This window comes from Schistocerca americana, chromosome 1, assembly GCF_021461395.2.
Source record: "Schistocerca americana isolate TAMUIC-IGC-003095 chromosome 1, iqSchAmer2.1, whole genome shotgun sequence".
Classification (NCBI taxonomy): Eukaryota; Metazoa; Arthropoda; class Insecta; order Orthoptera; family Acrididae; genus Schistocerca; species Schistocerca americana.
The window spans coordinates 599937719-599958179 of NC_060119.1; the positions used below are offsets into that span (position 1 = coordinate 599937719).

At 44.4% G+C, this 20461-nt stretch overlaps 1 protein-coding gene and 1 pseudogene across 1 annotated transcript in view; both read left to right on the forward strand.

Moving 5' to 3' along the window:
- Positions 1 to 20461, forward strand: part of LOC124607035 (leucine-rich repeat-containing protein 4-like) — a 1293164-nt gene that overhangs the window by 570975 nt on the left and 701728 nt on the right. The window lies entirely within an intron of this gene.
- LOC124560688 lies at positions 2737 to 2854 on the forward strand (annotated as a pseudogene).

Below are 20461 nucleotides of genomic sequence, written 5' to 3' on the forward strand. Positions count from 1 at the left end.
CGCTCGGCCACCCCGGTCGGCCCTATTCTTTCAGTTCTCAAGAATGTAGAAGATTTACCACACAACCGTTGACACGAATTTACACAATGAATTCTGTTTTGGTCATTGATGTACTCTGTTGTCACTAATGATGTTTGGTTTGTGGGGCGGTTATCTGCTCGGTCGTCAGCACCCGTACAAGTACCAAGTTTTACACAGTTCAATTTCTTTCTTTTTTCTTTTTGCACAGCCCATTCTAGCCACTGTCACGAATGATGATGATGGAGATGAAATGTTGAGGACAACACGAACACCCAGTCCTCGGGCAGAGAAAATCCCCAACCCGGCCGGGAATCGAACTCGGGACCCCGTGGTCCAGAGGCAGCATCTTTTATCACTGCCTGTTCCTGCATTTTGTTACTATATTACGATTTTTTCTTTAAAAGCATAGTCCCTCACAACCTCACTTTCAGCGTTCTGGTGCCAAACTGAACAGCAGAGCGCTCTCACAACTCAGGCGGCTTTGTCACTGACGTGTAAACGAAAATGAGCACTCGAGACAGATGAGATTGAGTACACGAATAAAATGCAAGGGGTCCTTCAGTAGACTCATTTGTCTCGCTTAGGCGGCTGAGACGAGAAAAACGATCGCGTAAAAGGGGCTTTATATCAACTCTTCGCAACCGCCGGTACGAGCACGGCGCGTTGACTTTCCACGACCGTTGCAGCCCAGCCAGAACGGGGGACTCGACCTTGATGCAGCGCCGGCTCAGCGCCCTTATCACTGTCAAAAGACGTTGCCTGAGTCACGACAGCGATCGAGCGCTGCCCCGCGGATGCAGTGAGTACAGTCGTTGCCTCGCAGCGGCACACTTGGGATTGCTGTTGTGTGCCATCAACTCGAACTCCCGGAAATCAGACTTGGAGACATAATCTTTCGAATGGTTCAAATGGCTCTGAGCGCTATGGGACTTAACAGCTATCGTCATCAGTCCCCTAGAACCTAGAACTACTTAAACCTAACTAACCTAAGGACAGCACACAACACCCAGTCATCACGAGGCAGAGAAAATCCCCGACCCCGCCGGGAATCGAACCCGGGAACCCGGGCGCGGGAAGCGAGAACGCTACCGCACGACCACGAGCTACGGACGACATAATCTTTTCTTGTATTAGTAAATAAATAACATATTTCACCAGACACGTTTCTTTTTATTAAAATATAGCCAGTGGTCTGCAAATTAGATATGTTGTATAATCGTTTTGAAACTCTGTCAGGTTCATAACTGAACTTTCTTGCATCTAAAATATGATTTTAAACTAAAGGGTGTCCCAAACATGATGCTGGTTTTGGAGGTAGCCTACTACAAAAGGAATTTATTTATTTGACAAAAGCAAACAAAATGAATCAGTCTCTTCAGGAGGTGTTGAGGTTTAAATGTGAAACAGAATATCGGGCATATGACCCTCCCCCCTTTCCAATAGGCTCTATCCCCAGCTAGCCATACACGCGATCGCCCGGTCCATGATATTAACCATCACCCGCTTACACATTTCCCCGTCATCTTCGCTTAGGAAGCGTCGATATCCATGTTTGCCTTTCAGCAGATTACGGGCTTTCTTCTGGTAAACACATGAGTTAGCGTACATCCATAGGAAAAAGTTGCAAGGCGGCAACTCACGAGATCGAGGTGGGCAGGTTTGATCTCCAAGTAACGAGAGTAGTCTCTCTGGGAACTTTTCACGCAACAGAGCGATTGCGTTTCTTGAAGTGTGGCAAGTTGCACCGCCTTGGTGTTCATTTCATCCAAACTGGGCCAGAGGAAAGCAGTGAGCATCGCACGATAAAAAAGGAATCCATTCACCGTGAGAGCCTTTCCTTGGTCATCTTAAAAAAAAGTAACGACGATTAAACCCGCTACTCCAAATCGAACACCAAACCGTAACTCGCTGACGACGCATGTCTTTTTCGTGAATTAATTTTGGACTCTCTGGCCCCCATATTCGGCAATTACGCTTGTTCACAAAGCCATTTAAGTGCAAGTGAGTTTCATCTGAGAAAGTAGTGCGCTTGTGACACGAGAACTGTCTCGTTCCTTTTCCAGCAACCGTCGCACAAATTGCCGTCGTCATCCGCGATCCGTTGGCTTAACTTCCTGTGGTAACTGAACTCTGTACGGGTGTAAGTGCATAATTTTTGTTTAGATCCTGTGCATTGTTGCTGGACTCATGCGCATGCGCATTTCTTGAACATGGCGGTGACATGATTTTCCCGTACTCCCAATATCAGAATCACGCACAACAACATTTGTCTCACTTTGGCCGGTTCAGGGGTGTCCAGGACTTTTGATGTCTACTGTTGAACCGTTTTTTTCTGTTGCTTGATTAACCTACGAACAGTGGATTCATCTGGTGCATTGCTGTCTAGAAGAACGAACAGAACGGGGTTTCCGAACAGTTTCAGCGAAACTTTCACCATCCACTCTCGCTGTTCCGTAATGTACCTTTCCATGGCTATTCTCCACTAACGCTGATCTGGGAAACAAAAACACAGTATCGAAACATAATCACGATGATAACTGATAACAACACGTGCAAAAATAACAGGCTTTACAAATCCGGCCTCCTTATTGGGACAGCCGTTTTACGTATTTTACTGACCACCATCGATGTTTCAATGAAACGAAAATTCAGTATCACACTCCTTCCACTTGCTCTCGCAATAACGTAATTACAACAAGCCCTATACTTTCTAGAGCCAACGGCCTTGCCGCAGTGGTAACACCGGTTCCCGTCAGATCACAGAAGTTAAGCGCTGTCGGGCTAGGCTACCACTTGGATGGGTGACCATCCGGTCTGCCGAGCGCTGTTGGCAAGCGGGGTGCACTCAGCCCTTGTGAGGCAAACTGAGGAGCTACTTGATTGAGAAGTAGCGGCTCCGGTCTCGGAAACTGACATACGGCCGGGAGAGCGGTGTGCTGACCACATGCCCTTCAAATCCGCATACAGCTACGCCTGTGGTCTGAGGACGACACGGCGGCCCGTCGGTACCTTTGCGTCTTCATGGCCTGTGCGGGAGGAGTTTAGTTTAGTATACTTTCTAGAAACTTAATGTATAATTAACAGAACCTACCGTGTGACCTCATTCGGGATGTATACCTTCGGTATTAAGCCAGCAAAGATGCCTTATTTTTTAGATTCCCGAACTGGTATTTTCCCATTTCGCTGCTTGGTCTTTCCATTATTCTTCACGTGTAGTTTCCTCCTGGTACTCTCTTCTTTGGGTTCCACGGCAACTCTATTGTTTTATATAGCTCTATCAGAGCTAGACACGTGTCGCTGTTGATTTTCGCCTTGCCCAAACACCTGGACTACCTTCTCGACTGCACGAGCGAAGCACATAGAAATGTCTGAGCGCCCGGCTCCGGATCGTTGCGCGGTACTCCACGCGCGGCATGCTGCAGTACGGCACTCTGTGTGCAAACGCTGCCGCGGGCGGTCGATACCCAGATTAATGTGTACCACAATGAATGATGTACCAAGTGTTCAGGTCTCGTAGTACAGCATACAATCCCCAGAAAACACACACGTTACAAGTATAGCATCTTCTTCTGTCGATTTTTATAGTTACTAGTCCTTCATTGTTTCGATGTGGGAATGATTTCTATCTACACCCAGCGTCTCAGTAAGCAGTATTGCCACCCGTTCCAGTTTTTTACGCTACACCACTTATTCCACTACCAACCAGTTACATATTAATCCAAAAGTTTCTGTTGTTTGAAAGTTCGTAGAAAATCGGGCATTATATGGTAACTAGCACAAAACCTATTGAGTAGATTTTGAACGAGAGTCTGAAACACGACTGTCAATATTTTTAAAAATGTCGGGAATCCGATACATCGATATTTATAAAAGTGTAACATAGGCTCTCGGTGTATCGAGAACAGTATCCATGTGTCGACATATCGACATATCTGCCCACAAAAATATCGGCTGCACATTGTAAATATACTACCGATTTTAGAGCTATATATTTAAGTATTTTTTTATTATTAGATATTCTGTACATCAACAAGCTAGCAGCCTGCCTATTATCCTTAGAGCAAGAATTGAAAGGAAAATGATGCACATTCACTCTTGGCGATAGCCACTTCGCTGACAATAGTAACTGCATGTAAATGGCAGGATAGAAGGTGCCCGAAGGGCTTCGTCGCATATCGGATTTGTCTGGAACACATCCTGTCGACTTCTCTGTTTTTCTTTTTTTTTCTGCCAGCGACCAAGCTATTGTAGTGTCAAAACTGCGTGGTGAAGCTAAACGTTGCAGTTTCTGTTGGTAGCGCTGACCGCCGATTACGCAGCAAAGACCAATCTTGTCATTTAGATTTTTGTTCATCATTTTCACCAATTGTTTTTGAAAGATGCCGATCTGAAGAAATAGCACACTATTCCCGTTGAAAGTTTTTTTTAACGCAACTAGAGTGCTATTTCTTTATATTGGAAATCTTGTTATTCGATTCACATCGCCACCACCATTGTAATCGGACTTCTTTTGTGCAACATATACAAGGCTCCACAAGGACGTAATGAAAGCTCGTAAAGTGATAAGATTCCTTCATACAGTGCAAGTAAAAAACAATTTGAAAAGAACAATTTACAATATTTACCTAAAATTGTGAAAAAGTATGATAGAAAATAAAAATTTCGACACCCGATGTTGCCATTTTGGTATTGATATATCGAGAGAAAATCATCACCGATATTTACAGACACTATTTGAAAATAATATTGACATATCGGTATTGTATCAACAACGCTAGTCTGAAACGCCTGGTGTGATGCCGATATGAGGAATGAAAACATTTGTGTCAATAACGTTATGTGACGTATTGCGGTCTTAATCATCCATTACATTTTCGCCACAGTAAAAGAGAAATAACAGCAAGTATTGTTCTCTGCGTTTCTCACAGAAGGTCAAAACATGTGATCAGCGTGGATGTCCTGACCCACCCAGCGTCCAATGTAGTGTGCAGTAAAGGCGCCCAGTACTACATGTAGCGGGAAAAGAAAATTGTTTCTGATACTCTAGCCACGTCGATTAAATCACTTAACTGCGGTGTTGATCAGCTAATGGAGATCCAGGAGAGTTCGAGATTTGGTGCTAAAATTTGCTTCGAAGCGGATATAAGTAGTTCAGTTTCTTTGCACTATTTAACACGTCTAGTCATTGGTAGAACGCACAGTTGTTTGTCACATATTGATTAGAAACTGAACAACAACGAGGTTCATAAACATCAACATAACTCTCATTACCAGACCCAAACCGTCGTATTATTTTAACGATTAATTCCTCTGTACGTGCGATTAGCAACAAATCACACATTGCTAACCCAACGAAGTGGCGCAATGGGCAGTGGCGAATGCACGTAATACTCGAAAGGAGCGGTAATGACCGCTCAGCAATTTTTTAGGCACCTTGTCATGGATTGCGCAGCCCCTCCCACCGGAGGTTCGAGTCCACCCTCGGCATGATGGGTGTGTGTGTTGTTCTTGGCATAAGTTAGTGTATTGTGTAAGTCTAGGGCCCTATGACCCCAGCAGTTTGGTCCCTTAGGAATTCACACAGGTTTGAACATTTGAGCGGTCACCACCATTAAAGGTTTCATTCGTTTCGTTAAATTTGTTAATCCATATTCCCCTATGATTCCCTTCTAAAGTGCTATTAGATTACTGTTCTCATCCTTAGCAGTGTAAGCTCATGTTCCATCTCTAGCGACCTCGCCGTTGATGGAAAATGGAACTCTATTTTCCGTCCATTTTTAAACATTGGTCAAAGGAAAATCGTGTATCGGAATGTAGCCATATGTTTGATTCTCCGAAAGAGTAGCATTTTGCTATCGAGTCTGACAACTGGCTCCTTTAGATGCAGAACGTGCCAATAGTGTGCTCGTGGTCCGATGGTATGTACAACAATCAACAATGCCGATTCGATATTGCAGGGACAAAATCGTGCAATGTTTTGCTATGCGCTATTCTGGTACAACTGTTCGTTTCCTCCCACACACAGCTCTGCACTTAGTTATTGGAGAGCTGTTTTACGAGCTGCTTCATTGTAGGGATTTCCTTCGAATCAGTGGCCAGAATATCTAGTTATCTTCAGCATATTTGATATTTGCTCGGAAGACTTACTAAACATAGGTAAAAAACTCGTGACTTTAATACTGCTGTAGAACGCACTGCCGAAGGATTCGTTGCTAACTGTCGATAATATTCGTATTATGTCCACACATAATGCAGCAGTGTTGGTCCAGCCAACTACATTAGGAGTCAAGAAACATAATGAAAAAAATTACAGTAGTATATTCACGGATATCGTACTACACAAGATTGTGTTTCATAAATGATATCGATGGTAACAGAACTCCTATCTTTTACATATTGTGTGACATGTTGTCTTTGACTGGTATTTTCCTTGTGACTTTGCTCATGTATGCATTCTACACGTATAATGCACATGTCTCCTCTTATCCCCCCTGCCCTCCCCTTTTGTGTCCACCTTTTCCTTCCTCCGCCTCTCTGTCCCACTTAGCCTCTTAACTCTATCTGTCCATCTCCATCTTCCCACTGGTTCTGTCTCTCACCCATCCTCCCCCTCTCGTTGTCTATCTCCTCTGTAGACTCTCTCTGACTGTATCTTCCAATATCCTCTGTCTATCAATATCATCTTTTCCTTTCCTGCCTTTTTCCTCCCCGTTCTTTCATTTCCACCAGCCAGGTACCCCTCTACATGCTACCCCTCTATATCTTGTACCTGCCTCCTGTATCTCCTCCTCCTCCCCCTCTCTGCCTGTCCATCTCCTCCCATTCCCCTGGTCACATCACTATGGTCACTTTCTCACTATCATCTCCTGGCCCCCTCCCTTCTGCTCATCTGTATTCACCTGCACACGTTGCCCCTGCAAGTCATGCCAAAATTACCCACTTAGCATGTCTTGTTATGCAGAGCAACCTTCATAGTAGGGGTAATAAAAACTTTTTTTGCTTTATGTCTGCTCCTGTGGGAGCTATGATGTTCTGTCACAGTCGTGATTGTCACATACCAAACAATATATGTACCAGATTTGGTTGCTATAGATTCAGTGGTTCAGTAGGTGCTACTGGAAGACACACACACATACACTTAGCTATATACTTTGTTGCAGCTTTATTTTGTGCCCACATTACTTTCTCTCTTTTAGGATGTGCACTATCAGGTTAACTGGGTTGGTTCTATCCTTCTAACGTGTCCATAAAATTTTAGCTTGGTATTTTTTTCATATCTGCATAAAATTGGCATACTTTTCAATTTGTTTTGGCCTCAATCTGTATGTTCCTTCATAAGTATAACAAGGATATAAATTTTTTCTGCTTCTTTTCATTTTCTGTTTGGGACTTCTTCAGTGTCCCTCACCTTCTGTTTAAAATGGGTGTATCAGTCCATAAAAACCTGTAGTTTGATGACTGTTATAGTGTCTCAGTTTTGCCTATTTTGAGACAACTTCTTGTTGCAGGTGCCTTTTATTAGCCTAAAAGTGGTTTCAATTTTGTGAAACGAATTTTGTAATCAGTGTTTTCCAGGCCATTTTCCTCAAATGGCTTCACTTAAATCTGAATTGGGAAACTATCTCGATTTTTCTGTAATCATTTTTCAAATTCTTTGGTATTTTATTTTGTATATTTAGAGTTCATTAATTATAACGAGTTTCGAAGTTGTAGCCCCATTCGCCAGCGCTCATTGTTGTAACCAACCAAGCTCTAACCCGACACCATCACTAGCCACAGGTTAAAAAAGCATAGCTGCTGATCAAGATTTAAAATTCTCATCAAAATGATGGAGAAAATGATGAGAGAGAGAGAGAGAGAGAGAGAGAGAGGGGGGGGGGGGGAGAAGGAGGGGCTGGGAGCCAGAGAAAAATAAAGAAATTGGTACCGATAGGAAAATCGAAATGTTTGATGCAAATTTAGAGCTTGAGAAAAAGCGATCTATATTAGTTCGCAGACTACCGTGACTACTGTCATTGAAGATAAAAATCTTCTAGGTTGTTAGGCTGCGTCACGTTTCTCTTCAGTTTCTTCTACATGATACACGTTTCTACCAGTTTGATGGGATCAACATCAGGTTCTTACGTTATTCAGCTGAACGTGAAAACCAGAAAAAAATTCCAACTGAGATGTCGAAACACCGATCGTGTAAAAGTAACTGAAGAGGAACATGAAGTGTCCGAACAACCTAGGCGATTTTACCATAAAGAAAAAAGATTGTTCGTATGAGTAGTGTTTGCTTGTAGTGTCGAAGAAAATTATTTTTACGAAATCATTTTATACATATCGATAATTTAACGAAAAAAACAGCAGCAGTTAATTTAGTGGTAAGCTTTGCATTAGAATCGGCTACAACGTGGTAAAAGAGTGAATGGATTCAATTACCTTGGACTCATAACAATACTTGACGGATGAAGCAAGGAGGATGTGAGAGGTAGACTAGCAGAGACAATGAGGGAGCATTGTCTACCATAAGAATGTCAGTATTCAGTCCACTGTTGACAGACAAGGTCTTCAGTTAACAAAGAAAATTTCAGTATGTACGTTTGGGACACGGAATTGTCAGAAAATGATATATGGACTTTGGGAAAACCGGAAACGAAAAATAAGCGTTTGAGAAGTGGCTTTACAGGAGGATGCCAGAAACAGAATCGAGAAAGTTCTCCTTAGAACTGGCAAAGAAAATTGTTCAGAGAAATGGTAACTACAGGAAGACACACCATGATAGTTATTTCAAGATATCATGGAATAATTTCCATTGATCTTCATTACATTTTAGTGATGACTAACGGAAATGAAATGTGAATATGGTATATTTTGGCCGGTTTTAAGTCCTTTTATTTGACGCCACTTCGGCCACTTGCGTATCGATGGTGATGTAGATAACGCAACACCAGTTCCCCGTGTGGAGAAAATCTCCGACCTGGCTGGGAGAAGAAACCAGGCCCCTCGCATGCCATTCAGCCAAGTTGATCACTTTTTTTTTTCCTTTTACGCCTTTTGGGACTGCTCACCAATTCGCATTGCAGATAAAGCGGTGAGTGGTGTGTTACTCTCTTCACTAAGTAATATGGATAACACAAACACTGGTTCTTGAGCGATGTAGATGAATTTCTGCTGGTTCATAGACTGCATGCAGATAGGCTCGCTTGAGCTACCCAGGCTGACTGTTGGTAATGTGACTGAAGTGGAAACGCGATTGAACAATCACAGCTAAACCAAGACCGGACAAACCTCATGAAATGCCGGACAGGGAACGTCGAGAATCGCGGAGGGTGGTTGCAACAAAGTTCAGATGAAATTAGCAGAAAGAATCACTCGTGAGTTTCAAATAGCCACCAGCAGTCCAGCTGCCACGGTGCCTGTGCCTAGGGAATTAAAAAGAATGGAATGTCACGCTCGAGCAGCTCCTCATTACTGTAGTCAGTGGAAAGCGACCCTTGAGGTGGTGTAAAGAGCGACGCCACAGAGGATGGTGGATGACTGGAAACGAGTGATCTGGAGTGATGAACCACGCTCTACCCTGTGGCAGTTCGATGGAGGGGTTTGGGTTTGCCGAATGCCTGGAGAACGCACCTGTCATCATGTCCAGTATCAACAGAGAAGAACGGAGGGGATAATGTTACGGTAGGGGGGGGGGCGATGTTTTTAGTGGTTAGGCTGTGCTTCCCTTATTGCGCTTAAGAAATAGCTAAATGCGGAAGGATGCGAACATATTTTACAGCCTGTGTGCTGCGTACAGTAGAAGAACAGTTCGGAGACGATGATTGTATCAGCGTGACAGTACAACCTGTCATAAAGCGGTCTCTGTGGGGTACTGGTTTGTGGACAGTAACGTTCCTGAAACGAACTGGGCTGCCCAAATGCCCAGTTGAGGGCCTTTTGGCAACGTTAAGACGTCGACTTCCGTCAGTGTCCAACGTCACTGCCTTCTCTGCTTTCGGCCCTTTAGCAACAATGAACTGCCGTTCCTCCACAGATTTTCGGACACGTCACAGAGAGTGTCCCCGGTAGAAATGGAGCCGTCACAAAGGCGAAGGAGGGACATACCCCATATCAATGTCCACTGAGAGGTGTCCGGACATTTCTGATCAGATAGTTTATACAGTGATGAGCCACACTAGTACGGCCACCTGCTTAATAGCTCATTCGTCCGCCATTGGAACGAACTAAATCACTCATTCTGTGTATCAGGGATCCGACAGCTGTTGGTAGGTTTGTGGAGGTATGTTGCATTGGATGTATACGCACAGTTCATGTAATTCGCGTAAATAACTGGCTGCTGGTTTGCGTATGCGGTGATGCCGCCCGATAGCGACACATTTGGGTTTCACAGGATTTTCAAGAGGCGCATTTGGTCGCCGAGACATCAACTTGACTTCACTATAGTGCTCCTCAAATTAATGTAGCACGTTCTGGCTGCGAGACACTGGCAGTTATACTGCCTGCTGAAGGATGACATCGCTGTCGGCGATCAAGCGTGAAGGGATGCAGGTGGTCCGCAGCTATCAGCGTGCCTTCGGGTAGTAGCATAGGTTCCATGCAAGCGCAGGTAATGTCCCCATGTTGTAATACCACTCCCGCCAGCCTAGTTCGAGGCGCGCTGCACGTTTCGACCCGTCGTTCAACTCGATGACGGCGTTTGTGGAGACGGCCATGACTTACTGCAGCAAAAATGTAGTCTACGCGAAGAGCCGACACGTGTCCGTTGATCGACGGTCGAATCGCGATGGTCACGTGCCCACTGCAATCGTGATTGGTGATGCCTTTGTGAAGACGTAAGGGTGGTCTGCTGCGGGGCTCCATGTTCTACAATGTACGATGAACGGCGTGCTCCGAAACACTAGTGCGTGCACCAGCATTGTGCTCTTTCGACAAAGGTGTCACATATCACCATCTATCCTACTTTGCAGAGCAGACAAGCATCCGAACCCCGCATTCTGTCAAGAGTGATGGAGGTCGAACCATTAGCATTTAGTGGTAGTTCACTGTCCTTCAACCTATTTTGGTAGATGTTCACGACAGTGGTACGTGAACATTCAACCATCTTTGTCGTTTTCTACATACTCATTCACAGGCTCTACATAACAATAGTCTGCGCTTTGTCAAAGTCTCTTATCTCAATGGATTTCCCCATTTGCAGCCAATGTCTTCGATAGGGCGATCGTCCGTCCATGTGTGCTTCGCTTAGATGCTCTAAGTGATCAAAAGTATCCGGACACCCCCAATAACATAAATTTTTCAGTTATGTGCGTTGTATTGCCACCTACTACAAGGTGCTCCATTTCAGCGACCTCAGTAGTCATTAAACATCGTGAGAGAGCAGAATGGAACGCTCCGCGGAACTGACGGACTACGAACGTGGACAGGTGATTAGGTGTCACTTGTGTCATACGTCTGTACGCGAGATCTCCACACATCTGAACATCCCTAGGTCACTGTTTCCAATGTGATAGAGAATTGGAAACGTGAAGGGACATGTACAGCACAAAAGCGTACAGGCCGGCCTCGTCTGTTGACTGACAGCGACGGCCGACAGTTGAAGAGGGTTGTAATGTGCAATAAGCAAACATCTATCCATACCATCACACAGGAATTTCAAACTGCATGAAGATCCACTGCAAGTACTATGAAAGTTAGGTGGGAGGTGAGAAAACGTGGATTTCATGGTCGATCGACTGCTCATAAGCAACACATCACGCCGGTAAATGCCAAACGACGCCTCGCTTGGTGTAAGGAGTGTAAACATTGAACGATTGAACAGTGGAAAACCGTTGTGTGGAGTGACGAATCACGGTACGCAATTTGGTGATCCGATGGCAGGGTGTGGGATATGGCGAATGCCCGGTGAACGTCATGTACCATCGTGTGTAGTGCCAACAGCAAAATTCGGAGGCGGTGGTGTTATGGTGTGGTCGTGTTTTTAATGGAGGGGGCTTGCACCTCTTGTTGTTTTGCGTGGCACTATCATAGCACAGGCCCACATTGATGTTTTAAGCACTTCCTTGCTCCTCACTATTTAAGAGCAACTCGCGGATGGCGACTGCGTCTATCAACACGATCGAGCACCTGTTTATAATGCACGGGCTGTGGCGGAGTGGTAACACGACAGTGACATCCGTGTAAGGGACTGGCCTGCACAGAGTCCTGACCTGAATCCTATGGAACACCTTCGGGATGTTTTGGAACTCCCACTTAGTGCCAGGCTTCACCAATCGACATCGATACCTCTCCTCAGTGCAGCACCCCATGAAGAACGGGCTGCCATTCCCCAAAAAACCTTCCAGCACCTGATTGAACGTATGCCTCCGAGAGTGGAAGCTGTCATAAAGACTAACGGTGGGCCAATACCATACTGAATTCCAGCATTACCGATGGAGGGCGCCACGAACTTGTACGTCATTTTCAGCCAGGTGTTCGGATACTTTTGATCACTGTTACCGCGTCACGTGACCGCAACGCCACCAGGCGTCATCCAACATCGCGGAGGGCAGCGGTCGTAATGTTTTGGCTGCTCACAGTACATATTGCTCACCATTTTAACATGAATGGTGATGACAGATGTACCACAATGGTAAATCGTTAGGTTCATATCTGTACTGGATCTGATTCAGCTTTTGATCTGCTCTGTTCATACACCAAATCTCTTCAGCTGAAGATAGTGATATGCCTCCTACAATAAATCGACGTCGATTCTGATCAATTCTATCGAAAGCAGTTTGCGGTTCCACTCGAATGACTTTTGTGTTATCTTCACTTTCATCTGTAACAAAAAGCCCACTATAATGTCTTGAAACTGTAACAGATGTAAACAGCTGTGTTTGTGAAAAAGAATGCATTCGAGATAAGCATCGCTCGAATATCCTTTCCATTCCCACGCAGTGTCTTTCTGCATCAAAGGAAAGATTAAAAATTAATTTAAGCAGCTTATTATTCCAATTCCTTTTACCAGATTCTGAAACTAGAAAAATCTTCAAAAACCGCTCTGACGTTCCTAAATTCCTGCGCTGAATATGAGCTATTTCTAGACTTGGGATGTGTCGAATAATGAAATAAACGTGGCAGTTGCTTTGTGATACACATGTGAACATTTTTCTACATGATGAACCTTATTACTCTTTCATCACTTTCTGTGGTTGCGCTTTAACATATTTCACTCTGACGACAGTTCTCTCATTTTCTGTCCCTACATGTTTATCACTCTCTTCAAACTGGAAACCAGAGGTCACAGGCGGCTTCCTTTTAATATTTCGCGTTCTCTGCCAGCCGACGCTTCGTGCATAATTTCAGAGCATTTTTCCGGTAATAGCGCCGCCCTGCGGGCAGCGTTTGTACAAAGAGTTACGTCAGAGCAGCATCGGATCTGCCATCACACGTTCTGTCTTTTGTTTCGTCAGTCCAATAACATAAGATACGCGTTTTAATTAGGTATATGTATTATGTCCTTATTACTGCGATACAACAACAAAGCCGTTTATTCGCCAAGGTCTGCACAGAGCAGATTTGTATTAACAAATATTTGTACTGTGAAAAAAAAATGATAGATTCATAAGAATCCTGTCCGTGTGCCTGCTTCACAGTTGTTTGGTTTTAGCTGAAAATTTCGAAGGGTAATCTAATAAAGCATAATATTGGAGATATATTAATCGTGATCTTAACAACTAATTCACTAAATACATTGCAGATTACAAAATATTGTTATTTTATTCTCGGACTTCTCCGGTTCTCTTAGCGCTAACTCCCTTGCACTCACTCAAACTCTGTTGTATACATTGAAGCGAAAAAGAAACTGTTATAGGCATGTGTATTCAAATACAAACACATGTAAATAGACAGAATATGGCGCTGCAACGCCTATATAAGACGACAAGTGTCTGGCGCAGTTGTTAGATCGGTTCCTGCTGCTACAATGGCAGGTTAAGAGTTAAGTGAGTTTGAACGTGCTGTTATTATCGGCACTCCAGCGATGTAGCGATAAAGTGGGGATTTGGCAGTGCTACCATTTCACGAGTGTACTGTGAATATCAGGCATCCTGTAAAACATCAAATATCCGACATCGCTGTGGCCGGAAAAAGATCCCGAAGGAACGGTACCAACGACGTCAGAAGAGAACAGTTCAACCTGACAGAAGGGCAACCCTTCCGCAAATTGCTGCAAATTTCAACGCTGGGCGATCAACACGTGTCACTGTGCGAAACATTCAACGAAACATCATCGATATGGGCTTTTGGAGCCGAAGGCGCACTCGTGTACCCTTGATGACTGCATCACAGCCGGCCGAAGTGGCCGTGCGGTTAAAGGCGCTGCAGTCTGGAACCGCAAGACCGCTGCGGTCGCAGGTTCGAATCCTGCCTCGGTCATGGATGTTTGTGATGTCCTTAGGTTAGTTAGGTTTAACTAGTTCTAAGTTCTAGGGGACTAATGACCTCAGCAGTTGAGTCCCATAGTGCTCAGAGCCATTTGACTGCATCACAGAAAGCTTTACACCTCGCCTGGGCCCGTCAACACCGACATTGGACTGTTGATGACTGGAAACATGTTGCTTGGTCGAATGAGTCTCGTTACAAAGTGTATCGAGTGGATGGACGTATTCGAGTATGGCGACAACATCATGAATCCATGGACACTGCGCGTCAGCAGGGGACCGTTCAAGCTGGCGGAGGCTCTGTAATGCTGTGGGACGTGTGGAGTTGGAATGATACGGAACCACTGTTACGTTTAGATACGACTCTGATACGTGACACGTACGTAAGCATCCATTCATGTCCATTGTGCGCTCCGACGGACTAGGGCAACCCCATCAGGACAATGTGACACCCCACGCATCCAGAACTGCTACGGAGTGGCTCCAGGAACACTCTTCTCAGTTTAAATACTTCCGCTGGCCACCAAACTCCCCAGACATGAACATTATTGAGCATATCTAGGATGCCTTGCAATGTGCTGTTCAGAAGAGATCTACATCCTCTCGTACTCTTACTGATTTATGGACAGCCCTGCAGGATTCATGGTGTCAGTTCTGTCTAGCGCTACTTCAGACATTAGTCGAGTCCATGCCACTTCGTGTTGCGGCATTTATGCGTGCTCGCAGGGATCCTACACGATATTAGATAGGTGTACCAGTTTTTTTCGCTCCTCAGTGTAGGTCTACGTAGTGTTTGAGTTTAGCTCACCTTTAGATGTTTTTCAGTTAACTGAACTACAGTATCGGACCTTTAAGTCGATAGATGCAGAGTATAACTGGAGACATTACGATGGCAGCCGCAGCTCCGAAAAGATGCATTAAAGGCTAATACAGAGACTTCTTCTGAATCCACATGACATGTGTAAATGAGCGTTAGAAATTTAAGCACGCGCCGAGCAGGTGAGGCAGAGAGGAAATTAATCAACGGCTTCGTTGGTAGGAGAAATAATATTTTGTCAATAACAGGGAAGACGGAACAGTTGGCTAACTGACGTAAAACCGAAGTTCGAACACTGAAAATCGATTATACAGGGTTTGTACAGAAATATGAAAATACCACGAGAAATGCTTGCTTTAACATAAATGCAGATGTTGGCCAAGCGTTCGAGTTATGCCGTTGTATCTGACCAAGAAACACTCGGCTATGCAGTGCCCTCAGTGCCTTGTCAGAACAGTTTTCTGTGCCGTTGTGGGTGCATTACTCCGGTGCTAAGTGAATTCAAGCGTGAGCAAACTATTTGAGCTCGTACGATGGGTGCTTCCGTAACAAAGATAGTCGGAAGTGTTGGGTGTTTCAAGAGGCACTGTATCGAGGTTTATACCGCGTACAGGGAAAGCGTAAGAATATCATCCGCTAAGTCACAACGCGTACGCGGTTGTTTGTTGAGTGTTCGTGACAGACGGTCATTGAAGAGGACTGTGACGAAAATTAGAGAACGATAGGGGCAAAAGTCCCTACAGAACTCAATGTCGCAGTCGTGAACCCTGACAGCACCAAAATAACACGAAAAGAGCTCGATAAGCTGGGAATTGCAGGGCTAGGTGGAATTCCAAAATCACACGTCAGTGGTGCAAATACCCGTAACAGGAGAACGTATTGCCGAAGCCGAGAAACCTGGACTATGGGGGCAACAGAAGAAAGTCATTTAGTCGGGTGAGGCTTGTTTCAAACAGTTTGCAAGATGTGGCTGAGTTTATGTCTGGCGTACGCTGTCCCTAGCCTACGGTGCAGGCTGCTTGCTACCAAGAGTGAAACGTGACGGGGATTCGGTGATTGTATGGACAGCCATACGGTGATATTCCATTGGTCCCAAGGTTACGCTGAAAGGTCACCTAGCTGCGAAGGATTGTGTGTCAATATTTGTTCCCTAATGGTGATGCAATGGTACAGGACGACGGAACCCCTTTTCACACGGCTTACATTGTTCAAGACTGGAAACTGTTTTTAATGCCAACTGTTTTCCCACACCGCGTTAGGCATAGTAATGTGTTGTGTTTTTGGAGCTTCCATGTTTTTGTCCACCTCCCGTATCAAAATTGACGTGAACTGACAGTGTGTACTATGGAAACACTTCCGTGGCCGTGCGGGATTAGCCGAGCGGCCTAAGGCGCTGCAGTCATGGACAGTGCGGCTGGTCCCGGCGGAGCTTCGAGTCCTCCCTCGGGCATGGGTGTATGTGTTTGTCCTTAGGATAATTTAGATTAATTAGTGTGTAAGCTTAGGGACTGATGACCTTAGCAGTTAAGACCCACAAGATTTCACACGCATTTTTTTGAAACACTTTCGAACTGCTAGAAATTAGTATTTCTGCGTGTACAAATACTACTGTCATAACGATTTTGACGAGTTTTTAATTTTTGTAATGGATTCTTCCGTTACTTCTTGGTAGAAAAATTCCATATTTAAGGTTGAATGAGAAGTACACTGGTTTTGTTCTACTGATTGTAGTATATTTTAAACTAGTGTTCGGCTTATCCGGCCATCTTCAGGAACTAGTATCTGGAAGGGACACTGCTTCTTAGGTTAAAATACACGATATTACAGTATTACAATTTAATTGTTGAAGTTCTTAAAGGAAGCAAGATGAGGAATAGGAAAATCTACGTGTTTTAATTTTGTGTAGCAGTGTGTGTCATTGTGGTGATTTGTAGTGATTTGTGGGCTTGTGGTTGGTTGATTGCATCGTGTGAAAAATTTAAAATGGGGATATGCTCAGCTGTAATTGATCGTTTAGACGCAGAGCGGGACTTTGAGCCAGTTGTTTGTTTACCTCAAGTGCTCCTAACGGGCCTAGTTTTCTTCCTCTCTTGGCTATATGTAGTACTTCTGTGTGGCCGGCCGCGGTGGTCTCGCGGTTCTAGGCGCGCAGTCCGGAACCGCGCAACTGCTACGGTCGCAGGTTCGAATCCTGCCTCGGGCATGGATGTGTGTGATGTCCTTAGGTTAGTTAGGTTTAAGTAGTTCTAAGTTCTAGGGGACTGATGACCACAGCTGTTAAGCCCCATAGTGCTCAGAGCCATTTGAACCATTTTTAGTACTTCTGTGTGGACTTGGTATACGTGCCCTTTCTTCAGTTTTTTAAAATTGTTTTGAACTTAGTTTTCGACGTAAATTAGAGTGCTGCAACTTCATCTACTTAAAAATCGAAAACGATTTCTTTCCTTTTTGTCACCCAGACATTATTTACACCTATGCAGCAACTTCAGCTAATCTAAATGTATGTAGAAGTAACGAATAAATTTAACAAGCTCTGATTTTTTCCTCGTTGTCCCTCCATGTTTCACGTGTTAACCATCAACAAAATTTTCACATTTAGATCTGTGTATCCTGACAGTCTATGTCTCTTGCTAGTCTTTCTTGTGTCTCGTAGTGAAGGCCTTCTTTCTTTCGTCTGACAGGTACCCCCTTCTTCTTCTGGGTTCCTGTTCCATTCTGTGACCCTAGTTGTGTCCAGTCCAATATTCGTCAGACTTTTTGGAACTTACGTCATCTTCAGTATCGGAATCGGGTGTGACCCCCATAGGCACTAATACATTTGATGCATCAGATCTTGAACATTGCAGTCTGTAGGCTGGTACTGAAATACACGTCATCTCATCGCATCGCAGACATGGCCTAGAGTTGACGCGTCGGCGGACCTGACACGCCATTCAAGGATCCATACATTCCTCAAGGCGTTTGTGGCGTGAACTGCAAGGAGGGGGGATCGTGCATTATACTGTTGGAATATGCCAACTGGGACCGTTGTCGTGAGGGGTGATAGTATGCACAACATTCTGCCAAAAATTCAGCCTCCCTTCAGCAATTACCAAATCAGTAATGTCCTCATACATAACACCTCCCCACACCGTGACTCCAGGAGTTGGAGAGGTATGGATCTCGAGAACCGCTGCTTCCTGTGGCCCTTCATCAGGTCGTTTACGATCTGTCCACCACAGACAGTAATGAGAAATATCGCTGAATACCACTGAACGTCACACCATGATCCATTTGACTCTAGCTATACATCATGCCAGTCTCAGTTCCTAGTGGTTTGGTGTTCAGTGGTAAACAGAGCATGACATGTCGAGATTTAAACCCAGCTGTCAGCAACTGGCTTCCGACGATTTGTGGTGACGCTCTTTCTGTATACTCTCCCCTGATTTCAGCTGTTGTCGATTGCCTATACGTAAGAGACAGCCAACCACTCCTACGATCTTCCCCAGGTGCTTACCCTTCTTGCTATGCTGCTGTCCGGAATCCATCTCGTCATCACCTGTAGTGCTGCCATTGCACTGCAGCCAATCTATACGAGTAGCTTTTCTGACTTTCTGTTCTCATGTTGTTTCTAGGTGTCATCCCCTTCTTCTGTTTGTAGTAATCAGTTCCGCCATCTTCTTAGGCCATCTGTCCTCGCGAAAATGGCATACAGCCCCGTACCATCTGAACCGTTTTGCTTCGATTGTAACGATTTCAATGTGGCCCAAGTTCATTCTCTTACGTATGTCTTCAGTTTCAATTTTATTCCGTTGTGTCACCCTACACCAAGAACTTCAACATCGCATGTTCAGTGACCTTCCTAAAAGTCTGAAATACATGATATAACAGGTATAAGTGGAGATATTTTTACACGTGGTACTTTATTATGTACACACATCAGTGTGTCGGTTGTTTTTTCTCTACATCAGTCTACCCACAAAGACGTCACAACATTTATGAAATGATGTGTTCTGCATGCTCGCAACGGCACCACCAAGTGGACTATACCTGTGTCACTATGGGCTAACCATTCCGCGTCTATGCGCCTACACTTCCAACACCTGATCTGCTGGCCAGGGGAAAATAGGAGTTAATGGCCACGTACTTGGAAATATTGACCAAATGGTTCAAATGGCTCTGAGCACTATGGGACTTAACTTCTCAGGTCATCAGTCCCCTAGAACTTAGAACTACTTAAACCTAACTAACCTAAGGACATCACACACACCCATGCCCGAGGCAGGATTCAAACCTGCGACCGTAGCGGTCGCGCGATTCTAGACTGTTGCGCCTAGAACTGCTAGGCCACTACGGCCAGCTGAAATATTGATCAACCTAAAAACATACTTCTCTTAGTAACCATAATTACTAGTCTGTAAATGAAGTAAATACTGATGTAATATCGTTCAGTACACTGTCCACAGCCGTTAATAACAATATCTGCTCTTACACCCGTTATAGCCTGTATAGCGGTTAGCTGCAAACGCACATCCTTTGCTCAAGCTGTGTTGCGATCTCAACCTGAAAAGTTGCAATAACGTTAGACGAACTCAACAGCCGCATTGTACTAACATCATTCTTCATCTGCACGAATGGCTCTTTTTGCGATGGAAATATTGAAAATAAACTCGCATAAACATGACATTTTACTTAACATATCCTACAGACGTGGAAATACTGTAATTTCAGTGTGGTAGCGTTTCGTCAAGGTGTTCTTGGAGTAAAATTTATTTGGTGATACTACACTTCTATGATGTTATGTGGAAATACAGATTGTGAATGGTAAGTTTCTGTTGGTCTGATGTAGTGAGACTAGCTGGTTTTAAAAGAGACGCACATTGATCCTGAGCCCCAAAACAGTGTTATTAAAAGAAAGAAAACCAGAGAAGTGCGAATAAGAAACACACGCCCAGGGTTTCGTACAAAATTATGTATATAGGTAATTCATCTATAGACTTTGATGAGTGAGCATTGAGAGTATTAAAATACGTGACATAGGGGGCCGTATATTTTGGCTGCATTAACTTAGAAGTTTAAGTTTTGTTACACCGCCAAGAGACCGTAGACCTTAGTATTTGACATAAATGTTAACTTGTTAATTCCACCCGTTTCAGAGAAAAAGGGCGCTTCACAGACGAACAGACAGACGGAGAGTAAAGTAATGATACAAGTGTGCTGTTTTTATCGACTGAGATAC